Source organism: Tursiops truncatus, chromosome 2 (assembly GCF_011762595.2).
Source record: "Tursiops truncatus isolate mTurTru1 chromosome 2, mTurTru1.mat.Y, whole genome shotgun sequence".
In the NCBI taxonomy this organism is placed as follows: Eukaryota; Metazoa; Chordata; class Mammalia; order Artiodactyla; family Delphinidae; genus Tursiops; species Tursiops truncatus.
Window position 1 is genome coordinate 81,348,790 of NC_047035.1, and position 8,235 is coordinate 81,357,024.

General features: G+C 39.9%; 1 pseudogene; it reads left to right on the forward strand.

Annotated features, from left to right (window-relative positions):
- The first annotated feature begins 2,953 nt into the window (after positions 1–2,953).
- On the forward strand, positions 2,954–4,714 carry LOC101329512 (dnaJ homolog subfamily A member 2 pseudogene; annotated as a pseudogene).
- The last annotated feature ends 3,521 nt before the right edge of the window (positions 4,715–8,235 follow it).

Consider the following 8,235-nt stretch of genomic DNA (forward strand, 5'->3'; position numbering starts at 1 on the left):
TCTGATAAAACTGAAGAAAGAATTTTGAGCCAGCCTTCTACTTCTAGTTATATATCCTAGTACTCCATGTGTACTAAGAACAGTATATAAGAATGTTAATTGCAGTACTGCTTGTGAAAGCAGAAATAAATTGGAAAAAAACCCTACCTATTATCTTTGGAGAATAGAAAAATAAATAATACAATTGAATACTACATTATAATTTTTTTACATTATACTTACTTGTATATTAACATGATATTCACATAGATAAAACTAAAAGCCATAATTTGAAACATTTATTAAATCTGGTGGTGGAAATATGAGTATCTATTAGATTTTTATCTAACCTTTTTGTATGCATGAAATATTTTATAATTTAAAATAATAACAAAATTACTGTTTTACACAGTATTAAGCAGAATCAGCTAAACCCAGGAATTTCCCAAATGATTTTCCTCATGTAAATTAGCCAGTGTGGACAACATTTCATAACAAACTGATCAGTAAATTACTTCACTGAATTTTTACTGATATTTTGTTGTTGTTCAACATTAGGATGTATCCCCAATTAAAATAGTATTTGTTAAATGTTGAAATAATAAAAACTTTTTTGCCTAAATAGTAAAATGATCACCCTCCTTTGGACACGTTATGAAGAGCTCTAAAATGACAACCCACAAATTATCTAGGTTTCAGGCCAAATCTCTTTGTTGCTAATGAGTCCTGAGGATTTGGAAAAGTTATATTTCCTCTTTGACCCTAAGTGTCATCTTCTATGTAATGGAAGTTTGGACTAGGGGATTCCTAGGAATACTAATACTCATAACTCAGCGACCTACAATTTGACTTGAGAACAAAAAAGTAAATTTAACTTCAAGCATCCCAAGCTCAAGAGAAAAAGAAAAAAATAAAAAACCTTTTTGATTACTAATAATTCCTGAAGAAGAGAACAGTTCCTAATTAAGTGATTAAATAGGTGATTAAATTGAGAATTTAAACCTCATCATAAATGAATAGCATAATCTATTGATCTTCTGGTTTTTGAAGGTCAGTGGCTGGTTGAGAAACTTAAGCAATTGAATTTCGAATACTTGCAAATATCCAACTTTCAAAAACCCTGGCTCTTTTTGAAGTCAGACAGCCACGGGCAAACAAAACATAGCTTCGATTTAACTTCAAGATGTGTCCACAACAACTGATTACCCCCAATCCTTCTATTTTTCTCTCCCAATGGCAAAATGCAAAAGTTTTAAATACCTCTATAATTATGGTAAACGTAGACAACAATCTCTAAAATTGCAGCATACTATTTGGTGTTCCTAACCTATGGGCTGTTGATAAAGGGCTAGATTAAAAGGGGCTATTTGGGGCTTCCCTGGTGGCCCAGTGGTTGAGAGTCCGCCTGTCGATGCAGGGGCCGCGGGTTCGGGCCCCGGTCCGCGAGGAGCCCACGTGCCGCGGAGCGGCTGGGCCCGTGGGCCATGGCCGCTAAGCCTGCGCATCTGGGAAGTGGAATCAAACACCAGATTCCAGTTGTTTGAGAGGCAATGCAAAGGCATTTCCTTCTTTTCAATATTAAATGAAAATGGTTTTCATATAAGCTATTTTCTAGCTTATATACAGAAAACCTGGAAATCTGTCTGAGGTTATGTTGTAAACAATCCCCAACTCCCACAAGAAATCTAGAGTAATCCAAAACTCTATAAAATGGGACCCATGATTAAAATCATTTATGTTCAGCAATCATTATTCTTTATACTTTTATTTAGTCTTATTTCATTCATCTTTTTCTGGTTTTTTTCTTGTTTAGTGGCCTTCCCCCACCCCCTTTCCTGTTTTCACTTAGAATGTAATGTTTTTCTCTGTTGGTGTGGAAGTTATAGGTTATATTTCTATTCTTCTAGTGGTTCTAGTGGTCTCCCTGAACATATGTACTTAACTGTATGTTTTTCTAACAAAGTCTAAATTATTCAGTGTCTCTCTTCCAAACAAACAAGACAATGACCCTAGAACATGTGAACACTTCCCACCTCCATAAAGTTATTACTATCTAGCTTTGGTTTCTTATTTTTTCACACAAGATGACATTATTTTTAACAGTGCAATTGTTCTTTTTAAATTTACCAATATCTTTAACTTCTGTGCTCACTGTTGTTTGTTACATTCCTCCTATCCCCTCTGAATATTCTCACCTGTGTAGTATAGTTGCTGTTTTAGGAAGGATGTGTGGGTGGATGTATGCCTGAAAATATCTTTAGTTTATCCTTGCCCTTGAATAACAATTTAGCTGGGAATAGGATTGTATGTTGTCCGTTATTTTTTCTCAGAACTTTTGAAGATGTTCACTTCACTGTCCTCTGAAATCTATACTTAACAGATGAGAAATCTACTGGAAATCTGGTTTTCTTGATAGGCAATCTTTCTTTGGGATTAGATAGTCTGTGAGATTTTCTCTTTATCCTTGATATTCTGTAGTTCACTCTGAGGTGGATTTATTTTATTTAAGTTACTTGAAACTTGAAATGCACTTTCCATCTAAGGATTCATGTTTCTCTTTAATTCAGGAAAATTCTCAGCCAGTTTCCCTTCAAATATTGCCTCTCCAAGATTGCCTTCTGTCTCATCTTTTATACAAACTAGATTCTCTAAATCTAACCTCCTTATACTTTCAGGGTGTATGACTTTGGGTAAACGCCTTTAAAATTCTCAGGCTCAGATAATATGGGAAAAATTCTAAAACATGTGTCTTCAAATGGATAGGGCCTATAGATTGCCTGGAAAATGACTTTACAGAGTTCTGTAGCAAGGTCTATCAGTGAAATTATGGAAAAATGGAGATAAAGAAAAGTCTCTAAAATATTTCCTTCACAATAGTACTGGAAACATAGGAACCATAAAATGTTTACTCTAAAGGAAACTTCGTTTTTCAAAAGATAAACTTGAAACATAGAAAGATTAAGGATGGGCTGCCGCCGCCGCCGCCGCCGCCGCCGCCGCTGCCGTGGGCCCGGCTCCGCTCCGCCTGCTCCGCCGCCTTCCTCCCTGAGCGCTGCCAGGCCGGCCGCCATGGCGAACGTGGCCGACACGAAGCTGTACGACATCCTGGGCGTCCCGCCCGGCGCCAGCGAGAACGAGCTGAAGAAGGCATACAGAAAGTTAGCCAAGGAATACCATCCCGATAAGAATCCAAATGCTGGTGACAAATTCAAAGAAATAAGTTTTGCATATGAAGTACTATCAAATCCTGAGAAGCGCGAACTATATGACAGATATGGAGAACAAGGTCTTCGGGAAGGTAGCGGCGGAGGTGGTGGCATGGATGATATTTTCTCTCACATTTTTGGTGGGGGATTATTCGGCTTCATGGGCAATCAGAGCAGAAGTCGAAATGGCGGAAGAAGAGGAGAGGACATGATGCATCCACTCAAAGTAGCTTTAGAAGATCTGTATAATGGCAAGACAACCAAACTACAACTTAGCAAGAATGTACTCTGTAGCGCATGCAGTGGCCAAGGTGGGAAGTCTGGAGCTGTTCAGAAGTGTAGTGCTTGTCGGGGTCGAGGTGTACGCATCATGATCAGACAGCTGGCTCCAGGAATGGTACAACAGATGCAGTCTGTGTGTTCTGACTGTAATGGAGAAGGGGAGGTAATTAATGAAAAGGACCGCTGTAAAAAATGTGAAGGGAAGAAGGTGATTAAAGAAGTCAAGATTCTTGAAGTCCACGTAGACAAAGGCATGAAACATGGACAGAGAATTACATTTACTGGGGAAGCAGACCAGGCCCCAGGAGTGGAACCAGGAGACATTGTTCTTTTGCTACAAGAAAAAGAACATGAGGTGTTCCAGAGAGACGGAAATGATTTGCACATGACATATAAGATAGGACTTGTTGAAGCTCTATGTGGATTTCAGTTCACATTTAAGCACCTTGATGGACGTCAGATTGTGGTGAAATACCCCCCTGGCAAAGTAATTGAGCCAGGATGTGTCCGTGTAGTTCGAGGTGAAGGAATGCCACAGTATCGTAATCCCTTTGAAAAAGGTGATCTTTACATAAAATTTGATGTGCAGTTTCCTGAAAACAACTGGATCAACCCAGACAAGCTTTCTGAATTAGAAGATCTTCTGCCATCTAGACCAGAAGTTCCGAACATTATTGGAGACACAGAGGAGGTAGAGCTTCAAGAGTTTGATAGCACTCGGGGCTCAGGAGGTGGTCAGAGGCGTGAAGCCTATAATGATAGCTCTGATGAAGAAAGCAGTAGCCATCATGGACCAGGAGTGCAATGTGCCCATCAGTAAACTCTGCAAACAAATTGCACAGGTGGATTTTCTTTCCACACTTGCCTGGTTTGTTTTCAGCGATCCAGCTGGTCAACCCAGATGAACTGATGGACATCTGTTGGTCTATGTGTAACTTTTAAAATTGGTATAGTATCTACAGAGTGTATAATTTAAACTAACCACAAAGCTTTACATCTTCATTTCGACTGTTCTGTAGCAGAATAAAGCACTTGAAAGGAAACAAGACTCCCTTTCACATGTGGGTTATAAGTTTCAGTCCTGGTATCTGTGCTCGATTTTTATCAGTTTTGTGTAGATTTTATGTTTCATATTTTAAATTCAAATCCCACATTGTAAAGTTTGTGTACAATTTGTCCTGAAGCTTTGTGTTTGGCTGCACCTGCATAAGCTGCTACAAATAGAATAAAGAATTTCATAGCCTGTATCTATCATTTAGATGCATGGAAAAATGGGCTTTGCACACAATGGGTTTGGAGCTGACTGGGAACAATGGAAAAAATAACATTAGCTGAGCTGTGGTTGTAAAGTTTGGGGTTTCTCCCCCCGCCCTTTTTTTTTCCTTTTTTTTTTCTTTCTTTTTTTTTTTTTTTTTTACCATCTTGTGAAAGGTTTCTGAGACTCAATAATAAAAAGCAGTTGGTGTAAAAAAAAAAAAAAAAAAAGATTAAGGATGATTTCATTTCAAGCTATTGTCAGATTCACTACTAAACCCCAAATCGGCAGAATTTCAGTATTCCTAATGTCATTCCACATTCCCTTGCCAAAATATTAGAACTATCTTAGCTATCACATCAATTCCTGCTCAGCTCATTTTCTAATCCAACAGTGGAGGATCCTGAATGTCAGGGATCCATGGAGGACCAATGGAATAGCGAGGGGTTACCCTAGTTACCCAGCAACATGAATACATTAGCCCTCCAACGCTGAGCCCTGCCCAAGCAGCCAAACCAGAGTGATTCACTCAAAGAAAAACTACTGGAAATATCGTGAATTAAAAGCCCTGTTTTGTTGAGGAACTGAATATTTGCTCACTGTATAAGCAAACCCGTACTGATTTTTCTGTGGGTGGCTGCAAAAATAAAGTTTCTACCAATTTCTTAAGAACTGTATTATAGGAGCTAATTGGTGGGAACTGATTTAACTAGAAGAGCCCTTTCATGGGTTAAAGAGTTTTTATCATAAGTACCAGAGAAAACTAATGATTGATTAAAGAAAAAAAGAAAGGTAGGGCTTCCCTGGTGGCGCAGTGGTTGGGAATCCGCCTGCCAATGAAGGGGACACGGGTTCGAGCCCTGGTCCCGGGGGATCCCACATGCCGCAGAGCGACTGGACCGGTGAGCGTGCCACGGCTGCTGGGGCCCGCATGCCTGGAGCCTGTGCTCCGCAACGGGAGAGGCCACTGCAATGGAAGGATCATGCACTGCGGCAGAGGGTGGCCCCCACTCACCGCAGCTGGAGAGGGCCACGTGCAGCAACGAAGACCCAATGCGGACATACATACATGAATAAAAGAAAGAAAGGTAAATCAGGCACGGAGGTAATTAGGCAGGCAAGATGATCTATGCCAGGAGCATGATGGTTACTTGAAAAGAAAAGTGGAGCTGAACAAGAGTCACGTACTCCTTTAATTTATCAATTGATGAATAATTTCAGTATTTCTGTTTGTGTTATATGTCCAGCATGCTACTACGGGTATCATGGGGAAAAGGTCAAAAATTATTAGCAGCTCAGTTAATAAATACCCTACATTGTGTTTTCTCTCCCTCTTCACAGCAAAGTGAAAAGGAGAGCTTGCAGAAGGGAAGAGATCCCATTTTGTCAATTCTGGGTGAGGCAAAGCAGGATGTAATTGGACTTTGCCCACAAGTATATAAAGAAACAATTCTAAGTCAAATACAGATCCTCAATCTGGTTAAGGAGTTCAGAAAGAACCATTCATAAGCAAGAGAAGAGAAAGGGTATTTCTTAGCTGAGCCTGGAAGGAAGAATCACATGAAGATAAAGAAACGTGAATACGTTAAGATGAAGATAAAAATAGCCTAATCTTGCTGAAGAAATGCGAGATTGTCAGTATTTCCCTACCATTGTCTTCAGTGGTAAAGAAAGCAAGCTTGGAGGTTTACAGAGAAAGAAATGTATTTGAAACAAACCATCAGGGGATGGAGTTAGGCAGGTAATAGAGGAAGAACAAACAACAGAGTTATGTACAATGGCCAAGGAGGAAATATAAGATTTCGTGGACCATTTGGGTTTGATTATGAGTCTTTCTTTAGCAGCTTTTGTGGTTAGGAGCAGTAGACAAAAAAGGTGCCTCTGAGGACAGGAGAATCTGATTAACATGACAGAAAAGTCAAACAGGCTGAAAAGATCACCCTGAAGTTGTTGAAATTTTAGTCCTTGGTGAGGAGAGAGTGTAACTCGGACAGGGGAAATAAACTATGAAGACTAACGAGGAAGGGGTAAGAGGCCAGAATGGATGGTCCCAAAATGTATGGCTAGCTCCAAAGGAAGCTGGCCAGTGGTGCCAATTATGTTATCCCAGGGGATCTAGAAAACACAAGTCAGATCTGAGGTAGTACCAATATCCATCAGCCTGTGTGAGCATAGGGAACCCCAGTAGGAGTCATCAGGCAGTAACACATGGTCAAAGCAATTAGAGGCCCAAGGAGGTGAGAACCTCCAATTTAAGTAGTAACTCAGGCAACAATGTTATACGCACTGAGCAGGGTCCGATCCCCAGGGGAAGAAGATGACAAGGAATCAGCTCCTCAATCAAGGGATAATGGGATTAGGATTATGCTTTAGGATTATTATTATGCATTAGGATTGTTCTTGAAATCCAGCATAGACTACAGTACAGATCAGAAGTCAGGGCAGAAGCCAGTCATAGAGCCTAGGTCTGTGCAGTGGGACCTGGGAGAAAATGCTGAACCAGGAAGGGCACTCAGGGTTCATCCAGGGCATTTTAAACACATAGGCCATAGACCATTTCTCAATTCTAACATGAATCCTAGGGAATAAAAATATTTTTCTGACTCTAAATATATATATTCAGGCTTGGTCCTTATTAGCTCAGAGGTTGAGCAGAGCTAGCCTCAGGTTGTGAGATTTCAATTGCTATAGCTCAGTGGTTCTCAAACTGGGGCAATTTTGTACCCCAGGTAACATTCAACAATGTATGGAAGCATTTTCGATTGTTATGACTGGGAGGACTGCTACTGGCCTCTTGTTAATAGAGGCCTGGGATGCTGCTAAACCTCCTACAGTGCACAAGACAGCCAAAGAAAGATTTGGCCCAAAATATCAACGGCATGGAGTTTGAGAAACTCTGCTCTGGATAGGTATGGGTCTGGCAGGGATTGGCACCAACAATTAAAGATCAGGTGGGAAAAACTGCTATTACATTGTAAGTGTTCACTCATTCATTCAATGAACCTTTCAGCAAATATTTAGCATTTATTATGTGCTAAAGACAGTACTAGGCACTGGGGGTATATTGATGATTAAGAAATGGTCCCTGCCCTCAAGAAGTTGTTAGTCTAAAAGGAAGGTCTCAACTTTGCAGCCTTCATTCAGTTTTATTAAAATGCCAAGGAGCCAATAATAAATTATTGTTTCCTTCTAGTCTATCCTTTACAGAATAATTTAAATTATTCCAATTATTTAAATTTCCAATAGAAATTATTCCTATTAAATAGGCCAACTGGGTTTGGGCTTAAAATCATAGTGGGACGCCTTCAAAAGATATGGAATATGTCTAACATTTCCAAAGCATGAATTTCAGTGTCCTCATGAAGGAAAAGGCCCAGAATAAGAATGCGGTTAAGAAAAGTGATAGATGGGGCCACCTCCATAAAGAAGACTCCTGAATAACCTCCACAGTTTGATCACCAACCAGGAAGAGTCACTTTTTAAAATGCAGCTTAGAAATATTTTGGAAGACGT